Source organism: Pseudoliparis swirei, chromosome 21 (assembly GCF_029220125.1).
Source record: "Pseudoliparis swirei isolate HS2019 ecotype Mariana Trench chromosome 21, NWPU_hadal_v1, whole genome shotgun sequence".
NCBI classification, from domain to species: Eukaryota; Metazoa; Chordata; class Actinopteri; order Perciformes; family Liparidae; genus Pseudoliparis; species Pseudoliparis swirei.
Genome location: NC_079408.1, coordinates 13,627,438 through 13,647,682, shown reverse-complemented (window position 1 = coordinate 13,647,682; position 20,245 = coordinate 13,627,438). Strand labels below are relative to the sequence as shown.

Genomic DNA, 20,245 nt, shown 5'->3' with positions numbered 1-20,245 from the left:
AGATGCTAAATCTTACTTTTTTTATTTCTTTCCAAATGGTCACAATGTGAGTAACGTATTTGTTTTGTGTTGACCAGTCCATGTACATTTATTGTAAACCTAATTGTCAAATTATTTAAATGAAAATTCCTTTTTTATAGTGACCATGCGCTCAAGACTTGATGACTCTGTGTAGCACATTGTAAATGTCTCGTGTTTCTCATCTCAGAGTCCAGCTGATCTGCTGCCGACTGCTTGGAGCTTTACGGTAAGAATGTTAACCGTGAGCGTTAATATTTCCATCTAGAAGTGATGAGTTTCTTATTACCGCCCCAGTCTGAAAATTCATGACTGATTGGTACCTCTCTGATCTCACGAGATGTAATGATGTCGTTCACATAAATCAAACCGTATTCACTTGCCCTGTTAACTGTTACAGGTTTGATGTCGATCTCTTCAGGGGAACGGGACACCTGGGACCGCTGCAGGTAAATGGTTTAATTTTACTTGTAAAATATGTTACATGTGTAACTGAGAACCTAGAGTGATATTTCTGGGATTGTAGACGTGATGAATTGGTTAGCTTCCAGTCAAGGCCCACCGTATCCCTCACTACTCCAGTCAGCCTCCTCTCCTGTTGACCCAGTACGGCACTGATGACCCTTACGAGGTGTAAAGTGACCTGCTGGTGTTCTGATGGAATGGAGCGCTGGCTGTGAGTAAATGACTGATAATATCTTCTGATCTAATCCCAGACGCTCTATCTTACTTTTTATTTTTTTTCCAAATGGTCACAATGTGAGTAAAGTGTTTGTTTTGTGATGACCAGTCCATGTACATCTATTGTAACCCTAAGTGTCAAATTATTTAAATGAAAGTCTAAATATTTTTTTAAATTGTGACTAGGGCTGCAACTAACAATTATTTTGATAATCGATTAATCTGTTAATTGTTTCGATTAATCGGATAAAAAAAAAACACTGTAATTTGCAACCCTTTATTCAAAACAGGGTCCGTACGGTCATGGAATTTTTAAATGGGTATTTCCAGGCCTAGAAAAGTAATTGGAAAAAATAAAATCCCAAAATGTTTGGAAAAGTAATGCAAATGTGTTTTATTCAAATGTTAATTTACACGGACTATATACGGTATGCTTTAGAATTCTCATTGTTAGTTTAAAAACTACATCTTCTCACTTGTTCATGTATACAGTTTTCACTAAATGTTTAATCATGGAAATTTGGTTTAAAATCATGGAAAGGTCCTGGAGATCCACTGGTCAGCATGTGGATGAACCCTATTCACTGGTCAGCATGTGGATGAACCCTGTCATAAACAGACTGACGGCAGTTTACTCTCCTGAGTTGGCTATTTATGGGTTAAACGCCTCATATGGTGAGGGGGTGTGGCTTATCTCTGTTGCCTTTCTCCGTGGAAAAATATTTTCAGCCATCCGCCACGGAATAATTGACCACTTTTTCTACGTTATACTTGTTGTGGAAATGCCACACACATCGTAACATGTAGCGCCCTGGTGTCTGGGTTCATAACATCACCTGTAGGCGCACACAGCTCCGTGAATGTCACTCCGACTTTTTATCGATTCGTTGTTGCAGCCCTAGCTGTGACCATGCGCTTAATGACTCTGTAGCACATTGTAAGTAGGGATGCACCGATCTGATCGGCGCCGATCCATATCGGCGTTCTCAAAACGGCTGATCAGATGACGTCACATCTGCGAGGACGATCAGACGTTTCAATCGCAGCGCATCGCAACGGAGACGATGCGCCCGGCGAGAGCCGCAGAGTGAGAGGTCCACGAGGGGATCCTCACGCACCGAGCGGCGTCTCCGTCCCCCGAGTTGAATCTCTGGGTCGACTCAGCCGACTCTCACATGTCTGAGCCCCTAGAGACTGATGCTCACGGAAAACGCATTCGATCGGGAGCGAGCGAGGGTTTTGATAAAGTTAGCGGAAGGATTTATGTGACATCCGGTTTTGCAAAGTTAGCGGAAAGAACCACGTGAAACGACATCCGTTTATCAAAATAAGATGTAGACAAATCATACACGAACATATACAAGTAAACAATTAACTGATTTTGTATCTTGAAAGATCGTTTCTGAGATTTAGCTTAAATTATGCTAACATTTTTACTGTACCAAGGAAGAGTTTTTAAAAATAAAGGTCAGACTTTTGTATGTTAAAAAAAGTCCTGTATATAGATTTACCCAAGAGTTCCAGGAAATGAATAATGCAGATGTTTTCCATACATAACTGAAATCCCCTACAATAGCAATCAAACAATTTTAATGTATCAATTAGGACATTTTTCAAAGTAAAAGTCCTAAATGTTTAAAGAAATCGGTAATTTCTTTAATGTTCGAGTTGCTTTATATATGTATTTCCTCATGGTCCGAGGCAATAATGCTACATAATAAATAGAATGCTTCAATGTACACCATGATCGGTATTATCGGATCAGCAGATACTGATTTCGGTGATCGGCACCAAAAACCTGATCGGTGCATCTCTAGTGTATATACATGGATGCCATCACTGTTGTTAAATGTTACATTTGACTTATTTCTCATTAATAAAATGTCCACACCCTCCATGTTTACAGGTAGGGTCCAGCGTCTGGACAAACTGAGACTTCCTTGCTAGTGTCGTCTGACCTCTACGTTCCCTGTAAGTTGACAGGGTTGAACACATTTTCCCTAATGTCCTGACCTGGTGATGTCCTCATGCATGTGTTTGACCTTCTGATTTGAGCTGTCGGTCACGTGTCTAGTTGCTGCAGCGAAACATGAAACTAATGTTTCCTGAGTGACGACATGTTTTAATTACTTTGGAGACGTGCCCCTGTCTGGGCAAGGCGGTGTCCATTCCTGGCACTAAGTCTTAATCTGACGGGGGAAGAGAAACTAAAGGCTGTGGTTCATCCCAGTCAACTCCGCTTAGTGAGTTAAAGGCTGATTCATGCTGTGGCCACATTGTTCCCAAGATCTAAATATATTTAAGGTTGCTGAATTTCCTCAATGCTTTTGTCTCGACTAAATTAAACTGCAGCTCACACTTGCACATCAGCGGTGGTGAATCGTGGTCGTTTAGTCGTTCAGTGCGATGAAACTAATAATATAATTGTGCTCGTGTGAAGTCTCCTTAAAATTCACGGATGCCGTTTTCTCCTTTTTAGGTGTTAGAAGAATGTGGTTGACCTCGACACGAGGTATGTTTTTTCTCTAATGTTCTAGCTCTGATCCACTGACTGTCATGTGCTTCAGTGATGATTCTTAATTCTCACTGAATCATCTTTTAAGAAACACTTTACCAGATTCTGAGACGCACATGAGCTCCACCAGCACTATCACGCCTGCTTTAGTTCAACATGGCAACTAACATTTTGTTAAGTCCATCTCTGACCTCTTGTCCTCCAGGTGTTCATGGCTGATCTACGGTGATGAGGAAGGATGAAGGACTGTTGCAGGTGAGAGACTGAAGGTAGAAGGAACTGTCTAATTTTACAGGCCATTATTTATGGGGTATAAACATGACGACGACATTGAAGTTCCTTCCACACTTGCAGTAACATCTACATGACGTCATGATGATGCATTTTCAATGATGATTAACCGATACTCACTTTGAACCGATGTGAAAAGACTAAGGCTGTCAGCGTTAACGCGTTAATCTATGCGATTAATTTGGCCGCGTTAACGCACTAAAATATATTAACGCAAGTTCTTTATTTTATTTTTACGGTTTGACACTGTTTCCGTTTTTAAAACAATCATTTCTCCGCGAAAATAAGGAGCAGAAATCAGTTTAAACTCGTGGATGAATCAGTCGGGTTTCCTCCTGCTCCTCCTTCCTCCCGTCTCCCCCTCTGATCCACAGAGGAACGGAGGGGCGACGTGTCGGGTGACGCGGCGCGGAAAGAACTCGTCACACGAAACCTTCACCGTGATTGGTCAATCCGTTTGTCTGTCAACATTTCGGGGGGAAAAAAAACCAATGAACACTCAGTAAATCACAAAGGTCCTCCCACCTCACAGGTTAGGCTCATTTAGCAGCCTGTCAGTCATAGAGCAGAGAACACGGCGCGAGGACAATGAGGCTCATTTCAGAGCTGAGATTGTTCTGGAATGTTTGATGTAGAACACGTGGGTATATGTCACATGCAAAAGACTTTAAACGGTGAATTTAATTTATTTTGTAAAATGTCCCCAGCCTCCAGAGGGTTAACGTGACATATTTGAATGTCAGTCAGTGTCCAAGGCCACTGGTTCTGCTGTTCAGTGTTAAAGATGACAGGACCAATGGGGTCTCAATATACTTCTTTTTTTAACTAATCTGATGTTTCACTGTACAAACAATTTATCATCCACGATATTAAATACCTCGCTGGCACTTTATATGTAGGAGCCTCTTTGAAAACACAGCTCTGTGTGAAGTTTTGTCTTTAAAAGAAGAAATTTTTAACTCCTGTTGCCTTGGTCATTTGACTGATTCAATGTTTCACCCTCCTGTTACCTTTATATTTACTAACATATTTTACCCTTTGGGTTCAATTTGACGCCAGCAATTAAAACCTCCAGAAAATTATTAGAATTAATATTGTTTTCCAGTTTAAGTGTGAGGCACTTATGTTTGTTTGTTGACTACGAAGAACACGACATTAAACATCGAATGGAGGTCAAATTAACCCGAAGGTGGCAGGAGGTGTAATATTGATTCGGTCAAAATGACCAAGGCAACATAAATTAAACGGTGAATTTAATTTTTTTTGTAAAGTGTATAAAATGAGCCCCGCCTCCAGAGGGTTAACGTGACATATTTGGTTCTGCTGTGTTCAATGTTAAAGATGACAGGACCAATGGGGTCTCAATATACTTCTTCTTTTTTTACTAATCTGATGTTTCACTGAAGAAACAATTTATCATCCACGATATTAAATACCTCGCTGGCACTGTATATGTAGGAGCCTCTTTGAAAACACAGCTCTGTGTGAAGTTTTGTCTTTAAAAAGAATGAACTTTTAATCGCGATTAATTAATCGCAGTTTCAAAATGTGCGATTAATTTTTTTTTACTCGATTGACAGCCCTAGAAAAGACACGAACTTCTGAGAAACTGCATTTTCATTTGGCAGCAGTGGCGGCTGGTGAAATTTTTTTTGGGGGGGGGCACAGTTTAAATGGCACTCAACAATGAGAAGAAAAGAGGTTTTGAGTAGAATATTGTAAAAAACAAAGCTTTATTTAAAGAACAGTGTGCTCAACACTGTCCAATAACAACTATCAACACACTGTAACTTTGGGCATGAGAGGTTCAGAGCAGCTTTAAGAAACATTGGGTTGGGTTTCAGAGGTTTGCAAAATAAAAGAGTTTCACCCTCACATGAAAGAGGTTCAGAGCAGAATAGTCAGACAGAGATCACATGTTACATTGGGTGACAGAGCAGACCCACTACTGTAAAGACAAGTAGCCTCCTCTCTTTAAAGTGGTCACTTTACTCTGGTTAAAGTCAATCATGTTTGTAGCCTGTTTCCATTATTCTGGAGGGAATGTGTCTGTTTTTCAGAACTTCTTCGTTGTGTTTTCAATGCCAGTTCGGTCTCCTGCTGCTCTGCAAACAGGGTTAGCTTCATGCATTCATGCTTTACACTTGTCTGAAGCTCTTTAGACTCCTCCCCCCGTTCTAGTCCAGAGAGTTTCAGTCCCAGGACTTTGGAACAACAGACAGCTGAAACTAACAGCGCATTACTCACTGGAGCTCCAGCTGACCAGCTCCGTTAGCAACCTGCCCGCGCGGGTAGCTCCGTGGAGCTCTTGGACGAGGAACGATACCGCCTCTGATCTGCCGAATAGTCCAGTCACGTGAAATAATAAAACTGTCATTGGCCAGAGCTACCATTTATGTGTCTTCAAGATTCACGCTTCATCCGGCCAATGAGAAGCCATCCTTGACAAACAACTGTTCAAATGTTTGTCGCTGCCTGCACACATTGTGTTATCGGGCCCTGAAAATGGGAGGAAGCTTCTCTCCGTGATGATGAGTGGCGATATATTATATGTTTTTCTAGGGCTGTTGAATCAATTAAAAAATTAACTAATTAATCGTGACATTTTGACATTCATTAATCATCCGACTAACAGTTATTTTTCTTTTTAAAGATTAACCTTACACTTCAAACAGAGCTGTGTTTCAAAGAGGCTCCTACCTATAAAGTGCCAGCGAGTGTTTAATATTGCTGATGATAAATTGTTTCTTCAGTGAAACAGCCAGATCAGTAAAAAGTATATTGAGACCCATTGGTCCCTGTCATCTTTAACACTGAACAGCAGCAGAACCAGTGGCTTTGGTAACTGACCTGATATTCAAATATGTCACGTTAACCCTATGGAGGTTGGGCTATTTTCTCCATCTTACAAAAATGTAAATTTCACCTTTTAAAGCGCTTATGCTTACATATGACACATACCCACATGTTCTACATCAAACATTCCAACAATCTCAGTTCTATTCAATGAGGCGCATTGCCTCGCTGCCGTGTTCTCTGGTTCTCTGATCTGACAGGCTGCTAATGAGCCTCACCTGTGGTGGTGGGAGGTCCTTTGTGATTTACTGAGTGTTCATTGGTGTGTTTTTTCTGCAAAATGTTGACAGACAAACGGATTTGACCAATCACGGTGAAGGTTTCAGTGTGACGAGTTCTTCTCAGTCTCGCACGTGCCTCCGTCTGCTCTGGGCCGAGGAGATGGAGACGATGGTGAATTGGTCATGTAAAAGACAGGAGGACATTGCGACTGCAGTGCACACATTTAAATGATTACAGTAGACCATTTACTGCGAGAGCATCATAATAGTGCTTCAAAACTAAATGTTAAACGCGCTCAGGTCTGAAGTCGATTGTATTTACTCACTGAAATCAGACTGGAAGATGTCTGCAGACTAACTGATGATGTAAAATCAGGGTTTTGTCGCTCAGCGAACACTAGAAGTTAACGTCAGTCGGCTTAAATGCTGTCACATGTTATTTAATGATTGCAGGCTACGAGTCCCAACTAGGACATTTAGTTCTGTTTAACACTGGTATTATACTATTTAAATACTTGGTATCATGTTTTTGACGAATGTTTTATGTTTGAAATATTTTTTTTCACAAGCATTTATCAATGTAGATCATGTGCATCTGTAACTGTGCATCTAAGAGACTCCATGTTCTCAAATCCAGCGTCTCTACTTTTACCCGTAATGTTAATTCTAAATGGAGTTCCTATCAAGATGTCAGTTCAAAGTCCGCGAGCTAGCATTGTGCACAGCATTAATTAAAGAGTCTATGTTTAGTCCACACTTGTAGTGTATTGCTGTCTTTAGTAAATGATGGTGTGTCTCAGCTTTGTGTAAAGTTAAATGACTCATTGAGTAGTGTTCGTGGTTGGTTGTGCAATTCTACATTTTGTTGAGTTTTAAATATGTAGTACTATCCTGTTCCCTATCTACATGTTGGAAGATCGTTACATAACAGACCAGCTATTAGCCGCATACAAGCTTCAGTCTAATTCATCATGTCATCGTGTTGACGAATTCCTTTCTCGGCAGGAGCATCATGGACTTGCTGAGACGCTGTATTCACTCTAAATATGACTAGTAACAGACCGATGTTGGTCCAGGGGTCACGTGACACTATGCAGAAATGAACTTTGCTTAGGTGAGCCAGATGGACTGTTGGATTTTTTACCTTGAGCACTTAGTCCGATGTCCAAATCTCACATGTCGCGTCGTGTTCAATATTAACCTGTTAGTCGCCTCTGATAATTTCATGCGAGTGGTTCATCTTTTAGTCTTGATAAATGTAGACACGATAAGTGAATATTGTCACAAACTCATTTATGTGCCGATGTGTGTCACATGGTATTAGCTCAAGCGTGGGCATAGTTCGACCTTTGGACAGTTCGGTTTTAAAGTACAAGGTGCAGTAGATTTGGTCACGTGTAATTGTGTTAACCTAGAGTGATGCCTGTTCTGTGTGATTGTAAGTGCATATGTAAGATCAATGGTTCTTAGTTCAACACTTCAACAATAATACATACTCAGTTCATTGTCTAATCTGTTTTGACCATCGCAATGATGATCGTTTCACTGAGTAGAAATACCTGCTTTCAGCAGAACTGCTTTAATTGAACATGCGCCACTTATGATGTATCAGAATCGTCCAGGAACAGAGGCTAAACGCTTACTGTTGACCAAAGGTAAATGTGAAGTCTATTGTTACTTGTGATTAAGTCCATCTACTATCTGAAACACCTAATGTGGCAAATTATTTGTGATGAAATTGTTTAAAAGTCATATTGATTGGTGAACATCTGAAAATCTATGAACATTACTTCATTAGTTCCATCTCTGAGCTCATGTTCTCCAGTGTTCTTACAATAAGAGATTTTAAGGACTGTTTCAAGACCTTGACATACTCAGAAGTGAGTCAAAGTCTAATGTCTGGTCATCTGCATGATAAGCCAATCAGCCCCAAATTTTGCTGATTCAGGTATACTATTAAATTGAATAAACGCATGACAAATGAAGTTCACGTTTTTAAAATGATCAATTCTTGCCCCTTCTTACAATGTAAGGGACTAAAGTTAATCTAAGTTTCTGGGTGTGGAAATTTGGCTGTTTACCAAATCCGATTCGGTTACAAGTGAAAGCAGTGCCACATTTATACAATGCTAATATATTAAGACTGCAATTTGCGCCTGTTTCTAATCTATTTCAATTAACTGCAGTGTTACCTTGACTCGAGGGGTCAAGTGGGATCCTTGTATTAGCATTCAGACAAATTATTGCAACTGAATTCTAATTAAAATTCGGATCCAAGTTTTAAACTCCGTTCTTTATTTAGATGAGGTCTGACACTCACAGGTAATGTTTAAATATCTAGTCTGCAGATGAAAGCTACATGGGTGCTGTCATGATGATTCCTTACATTTCATTGTATGTTGTTGAACGTAAAACGATTGACAGTTTCTGATGAAGAATGATGAAACTCGTAAGCTGACATTGAAAATTCAAATGGCACTATAACATTATTCATAGTCATCTCTGACCTCTTGTCCTCAGGTGTCAGGCTGATTTCTGGTTGAAAGGACTGAAGGACATGTTCGCAGGTGAAGACTGATAAAGTGATACTGTCAATATACGGCCTGTCATTTGGGACTACTGCACTCCTGAAGGTTCCTGTCCACCAATGCATCAGTGTTATCTAATGAGAGTATGATTCCTTTTACCGCATGTGATAACACGAGTCTCTTGGTTAGAAATGTCTATGTACATTGACAGCAACTGCCTGTGACAGGTTTGGCGAGCTTTCAGAACGGGATCAACAATGCAGATTAATAAAAGGTTTTGAATACCTAATTTGTATTACAAGTTTGATTTGAACTAGATGATGTTTGCTGGAATTGTGGACAATTAACCATAGGTCAATGCACTACTCAGTAGCTTTGTGACCAGTAGGCAGATGACCCTTACAGTGAAATTGACGTGGTGTTCTCATGAGGTGTGTGAAAATGACTAAAATGTTATCTAATCCGCTACTTATTTTTCCATGACAATTGGTTAGTATTGTTCTGTATTACAGTCATGACATTATTGAAAACCACATGTATACATTGATTTGAAATGACCACAGCTATTACATGCTTTTTCAACATGGTCAACTAATAACATTTGTAAGTCATCTGCTGTAACCTCTTGTCCTGCAGTGCTGTTTTAGGCTGTCTACGGTGATTTGTAGAAATGAAGGACTTTCAGGTGAGGACTGAACTGAACGCAAACTGTATAAAGCATGTTTAGCGAGTTCCCATGAGTTCTCTTACACTGGCTAAGTGCTTAATCCTCACTCGTGTAGTTAAGCTCATCTCATGTTCCAGATGCTAAAAGATTAACTGAACTGCTTTTAACATGAGCCAGTCCCTGTAGCTGGTGAGGGTTTCTGCGAGGCATTGTCGTGATCTCAAAAATCAGATGCAACGTTTGATTTATGATAAAGTCATTGGTACCAGGCTTTTTTAAGATCAGCGTTGTCAACCGTCCAATGAACCGAACTTTAGAAACAACGTTTGAGCACAGAGTTCAAGCTGCTAAGCCACTTGGGCAGGTGCATAAATGAGTTCACTCCTCCATAGTTGGCTGATAGTAGAGTATGTTCATGGGACTGAGTAGAAGATACTAAAAATCAGGTCTATTAAAGTGCAACTTGACCTCACATTAACTGCATGTAAAGTAATCTTCTGTTAAAGCATGAAACCATTCTGAGACTGTGTTTTCAAGGCTCTGGTGTTTGATGCAGCGAGGTTTGCTGTCTACAATGAAGATAATTGTTCTATGATGTAATCCAGATTTGCTGAAAGTCATTAGACCACTTGTCAGTCATTCACAACTGGAACAACAGCAGGGAACAGTGGACCTTGGTAGTACATTCTGAAATGTAGTTAGCCCTCCATGGAGTCACATTTCTGAAAAACGTAATTTGTGACAAGTCAATGTAAATAATACTTCTTTAAAGTGCCAATTTCAATATTGTTAGCATACATGTTGTCAACATGAAATATTCCGAGAAAGTCAGTACTTTGAGCTCCATTGGTCCTCCTTTCTGGTCTCGCATCTGAACTGGCTAGTACTAGATACGCAATATGTACTTGTTGAGCGTGAGTATCTGTTTAGCAAAAATGTCAAATGTACTTTCAAACGTGAAGACAACAGTGCTACATCATGTAGTAATTGTTAAACTGTCCGGCCTGCACTCGCGAGTGTCTCGTGTCTCAAATGACAAGGAACATGAATGGAACTCACTGTCATGGCAGGTTACCTTTTGGCAGTCAGTTTTCCTGACGAAAGGTTGAAAACAACGTGTTCAGAACCAGTCATTCTCTGTGACTAGTGAGCAAAAGGGAGCTCGAGTCTGACTGTACAATTTAATGTTCTAGCCTCAATTAAATATAGTTTAACGGATTCTGACATTTTTCCTAATGTTTTCTACACTAAAGTGAAATACGCTCACACGATACTACGTGTAACAGCGGTTTTACTCTTAAGATGCCAAATAATGGCATATAATGTTTGACAGTGTGAATCTTTAAAATTAAGGTTTAGCCTATTGTCTCCCTTTTCAGGTGTAAAGAATTGTAATGTTAATGACTGCATAAATCACGAGTATCTTTTCTTAATTTCACATTTAAACCAAGATGATCATCCATGTTTAGCGTTACTGCATTATCTTAATGTCTCATAAATGCATCTTTTAATGGGCACACTTCTCATCCCAATTCTGCTTGACGTAAGGTGCTTTAATGAGTAACAGCTCGTTAAGTGGTCTTTATTCATACTGAATGTGCGAAAGCGTGCTAACATTAAACGTAAGTTCGGCTGACTTTGTCCCTCTGCAGGGTGTCTCTGTGCTGATCTACGAGTGTGCAGGGAGGTGAGGACCGGTTCGGGGGAGAGACTCGATGTTGAAGACTTTATGACGGCATTTTGGGCCTGTCGTTTGACCGTGCTCGTCTTCACTTGGGCCCCTTCAACATGCCGTTTTCGGCCCCTCTTCCTTGGAGTCTTTCGTCCTTCGGGAAACGGCACCATTAGCAAGCAAATGGGCGGTGTAATTTTCCTTTTTTTCAAAAAAAAGTAATTAGTGTTGGGTTGAATATTTAACGTTTATTTAAAAGAACCATTTTAATGCAATTAAAAAAACTTCAAACATGTCCTCATTCAAAAATACGGGCTGAGGGTTTGGAGTTTAGAAAATGGGTTTGGGTTCAAAGTTGCAAAATAAAAGCATCAAAAAGGTCAACATGCAAAAAAAGCAACAATTGGGGAAGTCAGAACAACCTGTTAAGCAATATTGGGTGTTTAAGGGAGTTCTTAAATCGTTTCACCCTAATGGTTCAAGCAACGGTTTCAAAAGCTTTCTTGTTAGCAACCTTGTTTTTAACCAAGTTTGTCTCCCTTTGGCAAACGGGAAAACTCTGGGTTTTCACTTCTGCTTTTCCTTTTTAGTTTCGACCCTTCCGTTTGTGGTTCTTCTCACAGAAACTGGCAAAAGACGGACTCCAGGCCATAGCCTTAAGTCCTCCACCTTAGAACTCCTTCCAGCCAGGAAAGGCACCGGCTTGGAACCACGCCCGGGGAAAAATGGAGCCCTTCTCCCAATGGAAACCATAAAGGCTTTCGGGGTAAAAAAATAACTTTTCCAGTTGGCTCTTAAAGGGGAAATTTTCTTCTTTGACCCAAATAAATCAATAGTGAAATATTAAAATCTTTGGGATTGGACATTTTCCAGGGCTTTTTTTAAAGCAAATAAAGCGGTCTGTCAACAAAACTTACAATAAGTTTTCTATTTGGGAAAATTTTTCAGAAAACCCCGATGGAGGGTTTTCCCCATTAATTGCATATTTAAATGGATTGGTTTCATACATAAAATTAAAATTAGTTTATACCATTGGGCCATTCTTCCATTTCCGAAAGTCCTTTCTTTCTTTATTAAATCATTGTTTCTTAATTGGCAATTTCCCACTTTAGTCTGACCTTAGTGCCCGCCGTGGTTTAATAGTTGTAAATGAGCAGTGAAACCCGTTTATTAGTATGACAGGTTATTTCCCATGTTATAAACGGTAAAAAACCGAAGGTTCTTTGGTGTTAAACTTACGAACCATAAAAGAAAACGGAAGAGCCCTAACGGGGATTATCCAAGAAACATTAATTTTTTAAATTTTCGGTTTGAAAAAAACATGTTAAACGTTTTACTCGGGTGCTAAATTAAACTTCCAAGAACAAATTTTTAAACATTATTAAGAGGCATATTTGGTACCGCCCTTTTCCGTTAATCTGAATTTTTAACTCACATTCCTTAAACCTTGACGGGGAGTTCCATTTAAATTTTTTATACGTGATTCACCTTTAAGTGATGGGTTATTTTTGAAAGTTACCCTTTAACCGTTTAAAGAGAATTGTGCAATCCACCGCCTGTAACACTGCATCCGAATGGTTATTTTCCAGGTTTGTGTACGGCCGGGGTGTTTAATCGAGCTATTAATCCTCAAGATGAAAGGGGTGATTCGTGTGGCTCTTCAGGGAAATTATTTAGGTTCATACGTGTTAATTCGTATTCTTGCGTTGAATCGAATTACGGGCCGGGGACTTCGGTTTTCATGCGTTAAAAATTTGAGTAGTTGGTTACGAGCTAAAATTTAGATCGTCATAATTCACCTTTTTGTCCCCCAGTTTTTCATGAATTTTATATTTTTGGTTTACCAGTGGAGCGTCCAAAGCACTTGTACTGTAAATTTCACGTGTTGATTTTTTCGGGGATTGGAATTAGAATGGTTGGGTCCTTCTTCATCAGGAAAACTTCCTGAGTTGGCCCTGTTTCCTTCTTTTTGGGGATTTTGGGGAAACCGGGCCCTGGGGTTAAAATTTTTTTATTTAATGTAAAATTTTTAAAACCCAAAATTTTTTTTTTAAAAAAAAATTTTCCCAATTTTTTTCCCCCCCAAACCATGCCCGGGTTTTAAAATTTCCCCGGGGTTTTTTCATTTTGGGGAAAAAAAAATTTTTTTTTTTAAAAATTTTCCCCTTTTTTTCCCCAAAGGTATATAGATTTACCCAAGAGTTCCAGGAAATGAATAATGCAGATGTTTTTCATACATAACTGAAATCCCCTACAATAGCAATCAAACAATTTAAATGTATCAATTAGGAAACTTTTCAAAGTTAATGTTTAAAGAAATCGGTAATTTCTTTAATGTTCGAGTTGCTTTATATATGTATTTCCTCATGGTCCTAGGCAATAATGCTACACAATAAATAGAATGCTTCAATCTACACCGTGATCGGTATTATCGGATCAGCAGATACTGATTTCGGTGATCGGCACCAAAAACCTGATCGGTGCATCTCTAGTGTATATACAGGACTGTCTCAGAAAATTAGAATATTGTGATAAAGTTCTTTATTTTCTGTAATTCAATTAAAAAAACAAAAATGTCATGCATTCTGGATTCATTACAAATCAACTGAAATATTGCAAGCCTTTTATTCTTTTAATATTGCTGATTATGGCTTACAGCTTAAGAAAACTTTAAAATCCTATCTCATAAAATTTGAATATTTCCTCAGACCAAGTAAAAAATTTTTATAACAGCTGAGTGTTTGTCAAGGCTCAGGAAACCCTTGCAGGTGTTTCGAGTTAATTAGACAATTCAAGTGATTTGTATAATACCCTACTAGTATACTTTTTCATGATATTCTAATATTTAGAGATAGGATATTTGAGTTTTCTTAAGCTGTAAACCATAATCAGCAATATTAAAAGAATAAAAGGCTTGCAATATTTCAGTTGATTTGTAATGAATCCAGAATGCATGACATTTTTGTTTTTTAAATTGCATTACAGAAAATAAAGAACTTCATCACAATATTCTAATTTTCTGAGACAGTCCTGTACATGGATGCCATCACTGTTATTAAATGTTACATTTGACTTATTTCTCATTAATAAAATGTCCACACCCTCCATGTTTACAGGTAGGGTCCAGCGTCTGGACAAACTGAGACTTCCTTGCTAGTGTTGTCTGACCTCTGCGTTCCCTGTAAGTTGACAGGGTTGAACACATTTTCCATTATGTCCTGACCTTGTGACATCATCATGCATGTGTTTGACCTACTGATTTGAGCTGTCGGTCACGTGTCTAGTTGCTGCAGCGAAACATGAAACTAATGTTTCCTGAGTGACGACATGTTTTAATTAATTTGGAGACGTACCCCTGTCTGGGCAAGGCGGTGTCCATTCCTGGCACTAAGTCTTAATCTGACGGGGGAAGAGAAACTAAAGGCCGTGGTTCATCCCAGTCAACTCCGCTTAGTGAGTTAAAGGCTGATTCATGCTGTGGCCACATTGTTCCCAAGATCTAAATATATTTAAGGTTGCTTAATTTCCTCAATGCTTTTGTCTAGACTAAATTAAACTGCAGCTCACACTTGCACATCAGCGGTGGTGAATCGTGGGTCGTTTAGTCGTTCAGTGCTCGGCTCTGACTGTCGTTTGTTGCAGGTTTCTGGCTTTGGAAGACGCTGCCATCTTAACAATGAGGGTGTTTGTCCAGGTGAGTGAGGCCTTCAGGTGTTTCACTTCACTGAGTGAGCTGCTTGTCAACTTATTTACAAGCTCTAGTTTTGTTGACGCTCGCAGCATCACGTCAACCATCATTAACAAGCCGGCAGTAAATCTCATTAGTTTAATCTCATGTGCTACAGTGATGTGCTCTTTGAACTCTCTCACTGAAAATATTTGTGGAAACTTCATTTCAAATTCTGAGTAGCATGAAACTCATTGTATAATTGTGCTTGTGTGAAGTCATCTTAAAACTCACAGATGCCGTTTTCTCCCCTTTTAGGTGTTAGAAGAATGTGGTTGACCTCTACACGAGGTATGTTTTTTCTCTAATCTTCTAGCTCTGATCCACTGACTGGTGCTCATGTGCTTCAGTGATGATTCTTAATTCTCACTAAATCATCTTTTGAAGAAACACTTTACCAGATTCTGAGAAGCACATGAGCTCCACCAGCACTGTGAAACACCTGCTTTAGTTCAACATGGCAACTATAACATTTTGTTAAGTCCATCTCTGACCTCTTGTCCTCCAGGTGTTCATGGCTGATCTACGGTGATGAGGAAGGATGAAGGACTGTTGCAGGTGAGAGACTGAAGCTAGAAGGAACTGTCTAATGATACAGGCCATTATTTATGGGGTATAAACATGACAACTACATTGAAGTTCCTTCCACACTCGCAGTAACATGTACATGATGTCATGATGATGCAGTTTCAATGATGATGAACTTAGCTCACTTTGAACCGATGTGAAAAGACACGAACTTCTGAGAAACTGCATTTCCATTTACCAGGTTTAACTGCCCGTAACATGTATTTTTTATTCTCATCCAGATCTCAGTAAAAGTCACGAGCATCTTTTGTGCAGTAAATTAATTTCATCATTTGCCAACAGATGATTCATCGCCTACTTTGACGTGACTGGTGGTCTCGTTGAAGGTAAGATATAAATGCACCTTTAGAGGCCGATGGCCTTTATTCCCACACCTGCTGAGAATGATGAGATAACGTCTCGTTCGTCTGAATCAATGTTGAGAAATCGAATAACTGACATCAGCGACGGAGAGCCGTGGGTAGTTCAGGCTTCTCGTGCTCGGCTCTGACTTGTCCTCTTCTGCAGGTGTCTGGCTTTGGAAGACGCTGCCATCTTAACGACGAGAGTGTTGGTCCAGGTGAGTGAGGCCTTCAGGTGTTTTCTAGGTGGCCATGATGACGCCTGATCATGTAGGAGACTTTTACCTGGAGAGCATCCTAGTGTTCAGATGATCCACTAAATCTTCCACGCTGCTCCGTCATCTCTGAAGTGATTTATTTATTACCGCCCCAGTCTGATAATTCATGACTGATTGGTACCTCTCTGGTCTCACTAGACGTAATGATGTAGTCGTTCACATAAATCAAACCGTATTGACTCGCCCTGTTCACTATTACAGGTTTGATGTCGATCTCTTCAGGGGAACGGGACACCTGGGACCGCTGCAGGTAAATGTGGTTTAAATTTACTTGTGAAATATGTTACATGTGTAAATGAGAACATAGAGTGATGTTTCTGGGATTGTGGACGTGATGAATACCCTTACTTACCAGTCGAGGTCCATCAATGCCTCACTACTCCAGTCAGCCTCTCCTGTTGACCCAGTACGGCACTGATGACCCTTACGAGGTGTAAAGTGACCTGCTGGTGTTCTGATGGAGCGGAGTGCTGGCTGTGAGTAAATGACTGATAATATCTTCTGATCTAATCCCAGATGCTAAATCTTACTTTTTTATTTTTTTCAAAATGGTCACAATGTGAGTAAAGTATTTGTTTTGTGATGACCAGTCCATGTACATTTATTGTAAACTAATTGTCAAATTATTTAAATGAAAATTCCTTTTTTATTGTTGTGACTATCCTCTCAAGACTAGATGACTCTGTCTAGCACATTGTAAGTGTCTCGTGTTTCTCATCTCAGAGTCCAGCTGATCTGCTGCCGACTGCTTGGAGCTTTACGGTAAGAATTTAAACCGTGAGCTTTAATATTCTCATCTAGAAGTGATGAGTTTCTTATTACCGCCCCAGTCTGATAATTCATGACTGATTGGTACCTCTCTGATCTCACTAGACGTAATGATGTAGTCGTCAACATAAATCAAACCGTATTGACTCGCCCTGTTCACTGTTACAGGTTTGATGTCGCTCTCTTCAGGGGAACGGGACACCTGGGACCGCTGCAGGTAAATGTGGTTTGATTTTACTTGTGAAATCTGTTACATGTGTAAATGAGAACCTAGAGTGATGATTCTGGGATTGTGGACATGATGAAGATACTCTGCAGTCAAGGTTAAGTATGAGCCTTACTACTCCAGTCAGCCTCCTCTCCTGTTGACCCAGTATGGCACTGATGACCCTTACGAGGTGTAAAGTGACCTGCTGGTGTTCAGATGGAGCGCTGGCTGTGAGTAAATGACTGATAGGAGCTCCTGATCTAATCCCAGACGCTAAATCTTACTTTTACATTTTTTTCTTTCAAATGGTCACAATGTGAGTCAAGTTTGTTTTGTGTTGACCAGTCCATGTACATTTATTGTAACCCTAATTGTCAATTTTTTTGTATGAAAACCTTTTTTTTAATTGTTGACCATGCGCTCAAGACTTGATGACTCTGTGTAGCACATTGTAAGTGTCTCGTGTTTCTCATCTCAGAGTCCAGCTGATTTGCTGCCGACTGCTTGGAGCTTTAAGGTAAGAATGTAAACCTTGAGCTTTAATATTTCCATCGAGAAGTGATGAGTTTCTTATTACCGCGCCAGTCTGAAAATTCATGACTGATTGGTTACCCCTGATCAAAATACAACTTTACAGTTCTAGTTTAAGTTTATACGCCTGATGTCTAAATTGTTGTCCTTCGCAGTTTCTGGCCAGAACTGTGACGTCTTCATCAGAGTCATCTCGTGCTGCTGGAGACATGATTCTGTTTTACTTGGATTTATATTAACTGGAAAAATAAAAGTTTGCTTTTAAAAGGGCATTTGTGTGATTTCTTACTCCAAAATGAGATATTCAAGTGTAGATATAAAATATTTGACAATCTAATCTCCAAAAAATAACTCTTTTATGAAAATAAAAGCTTCAAACTTTTAGATTTATAACACAGAGCTTAAAGTATGTCTTAACTAGGGCTGTCAGCATTAACGCGTTAATCTGTGATTAATTTGGCCGCGTTAACGCACTAAAATATTGTAACGCAATTTTTTTTACTTCCGGTGTTCGTTGAAGTTTTTATACTCCTCTGAATGTCAAACCGCGGCAGTACGGTTTAACACTATTTGCATTGGTCAACATTTAGCGAAATAAACAACCAGTGAACTCAGTAAATCATAAAGGACCTCCCACCTCACAGGTGAGGCTCATTCGCAGCCTGTCAGTCAGAGAGCAGAGAACACGGCACCAGGACAACTGAGCCTCATTGAATAGAGCTGAGATTGTTCTGGAATGTTTGATGTAGAACACGTGGGTATGTGTCATATGAAAACGCCTTTAAAAGGTGAATTTATATTTTTTTGTAAAATTGAGAACATGCCTCCAGAGAGTTAACGTGACATATTTGAATGTCAGTCAGTCAGTCACCAAGGCCACTGGTTCTGCTGTTCAGTGTTAAAGATGACAGGACCAATGGGGTCTCAATATACTTCTTGATTTTTCCAAATCTGATGTTTCACTGAAGAAACAATTTATCATCCACAATATTAAATACCTCGCTGGCACTTTATAGGTAGGAGCCTCTTTGAAAACACAGCTGTGTGAAGTTTGGTCTTTAAAAAGAAGAAAAATAACTTTTAATCACGATTAATGAATTTCAAAATGTGCGATTAATTAGTAATTTTTTTTAAAATTGATTGACAGTCTTAACTTAAGATCTCAAACCACTTCAACTATCTAGATGTTAGTGGGTCAGACTAGTGGGTCGGTGGTTTTGTTCGTCCCAGTCTCCTGCTCGCTCCCCAGACCTGCAGTCCTCAGACCAGCCACTAGATGTCCTCAGACTCTTGCCAGTCCTAGGCTGTGTCTACTACCAGACACTTTACAAAGTACACTGCAATACAGTGCACTGACATCTGTAGTGCACTCCATCGCTAAGTGCTGTATCAAATGGAACACTTACGTTAACCACTTGGCGGAAGTGACGTACGCAAATCTGTTCACGGCACCTGCGAATTAAGCCGGGAGTGACGTACGCAAATCTGCTTGCGAAATGAGAATGGCATGTTAGTAGTACATTTTAATACCAGTACAATGTTTAATTATCGCTTATACTTACATTTACGGTCTGTAGCTTCGTGGTCTACCGCTTGTGCTACCGTAGCCATCTCGTCCGCCATTGTTTTAGAAATAAAATGAAAAGCTGGCGAAAGGGCTCTAGTTTTGTTTATTTTTTTTCTTTTTGAGGGGATAAAGTGCTAGATATTTCTAGTTCGCAAAGAAAGGTAGTAGGTGGCGGTAATGCACCAGTTTGGATGCCAGCCGCCTAAAAAGAAGAAGGGCTCCTCCTCCGCTACGTAGCCAAGATGGCGCCCGTTTAGGGCGAGTAGTGTCCATCGTTTTACACCGCATTTTTTTGCCCATTTGCAGTGCGCCATCCGGGTACTTTCAGTGCACTGAATTCGGCTGGTTTTGTCTGGCACCCTAACCCACTGAAAGTCAGTGCTCAAGTGTCCGGTAGTAGACACAGCCCTAGTCTCATGACGTCCCCTCTCACCTGTTTCCACTCATCACACCTGCAGCTCATGACCCGCCCCTTCTCCAGTCAGTTGGTCGTGGACTGAGCGGCTCATCGATGCCATCTAGACTCTTGTTGGGTTTGCCTTTGTGGACTGACTTAAAGTTTTGATGTGTTACCAAGATTCATGGACATCCTAGAAAACCTCTAGACCTAAACACCCAAACTGATTTTCTGCCCATCTACTGAACAAAACGTTTGACTTTCAGTCCTTATTTTGTGGAGGCGCACTTTACCAGAGTTGGATCAAGAATAGCCATCACTGTTTTAGTAGATAGTCATGGACAAAATATAAATTTTCACACTCATGTTTCTAGTTTATCCTTATGGGGCT

The 20,245-nt window shown here is 39.9% G+C and overlaps 1 long non-coding RNA gene, 4 other non-coding genes and 1 pseudogene across 28 annotated transcripts in view; all 6 read left to right on the top strand.

Moving 5' to 3' along the window:
- The window catches only part of LOC130211656 (uncharacterized), a 37,951-nt gene extending 19,791 nt beyond the window's left edge, over positions 1-18,160 (top strand). For 14 of the 24 annotated variants that reach the window (XR_008835119.1, XR_008835123.1, XR_008835118.1 and 11 more), the window contains 13 exons: positions 209-247; positions 419-467; positions 14,566-14,630; positions 15,092-15,143; positions 15,435-15,467; positions 15,685-15,734; positions 16,047-16,090; positions 16,272-16,323; positions 16,585-16,633; positions 17,107-17,145; positions 17,320-17,368; positions 17,838-17,876; positions 18,046-18,160. This is a non-coding gene — a long non-coding RNA (uncharacterized LOC130211656). Of the gene's footprint in view, positions 1-208; positions 248-418; positions 468-2,605; positions 2,671-3,178; positions 3,212-3,419; positions 3,470-14,565; positions 14,631-15,091; positions 15,144-15,434; positions 15,468-15,684; positions 15,735-15,985; positions 16,091-16,271; positions 16,324-16,584; positions 16,634-17,106; positions 17,146-17,319; positions 17,369-17,837; positions 17,877-18,045 lie in introns of all 24 variants that reach the window. The other 10 variants (XR_008835124.1, XR_008835133.1, XR_008835135.1 and 7 more) reach the window with 10 other exon arrangements.
- Positions 282-355, top strand: LOC130212343 (small nucleolar RNA SNORD31). Its single transcript, XR_008835306.1, has one exon. It is a non-coding gene; the product is annotated as a small nucleolar RNA SNORD31 (small nucleolar RNA).
- On the top strand, positions 15,864-15,927 carry LOC130212334 (small nucleolar RNA SNORD29). Its single transcript, XR_008835297.1, has one exon. It is a non-coding gene; the product is annotated as a small nucleolar RNA SNORD29 (small nucleolar RNA).
- Positions 16,450-16,518, top strand: LOC130212351 (small nucleolar RNA SNORD31; annotated as a pseudogene).
- On the top strand, positions 17,180-17,253 carry LOC130212342 (small nucleolar RNA SNORD31). Its single transcript, XR_008835305.1, has one exon. It is a non-coding gene; the product is annotated as a small nucleolar RNA SNORD31 (small nucleolar RNA).
- On the top strand, positions 17,911-17,981 carry LOC130212354 (small nucleolar RNA SNORD31). Its single transcript, XR_008835312.1, has one exon. It is a non-coding gene; the product is annotated as a small nucleolar RNA SNORD31 (small nucleolar RNA).
- Positions 18,161-20,245: the final 2,085 nt, after the last annotated feature.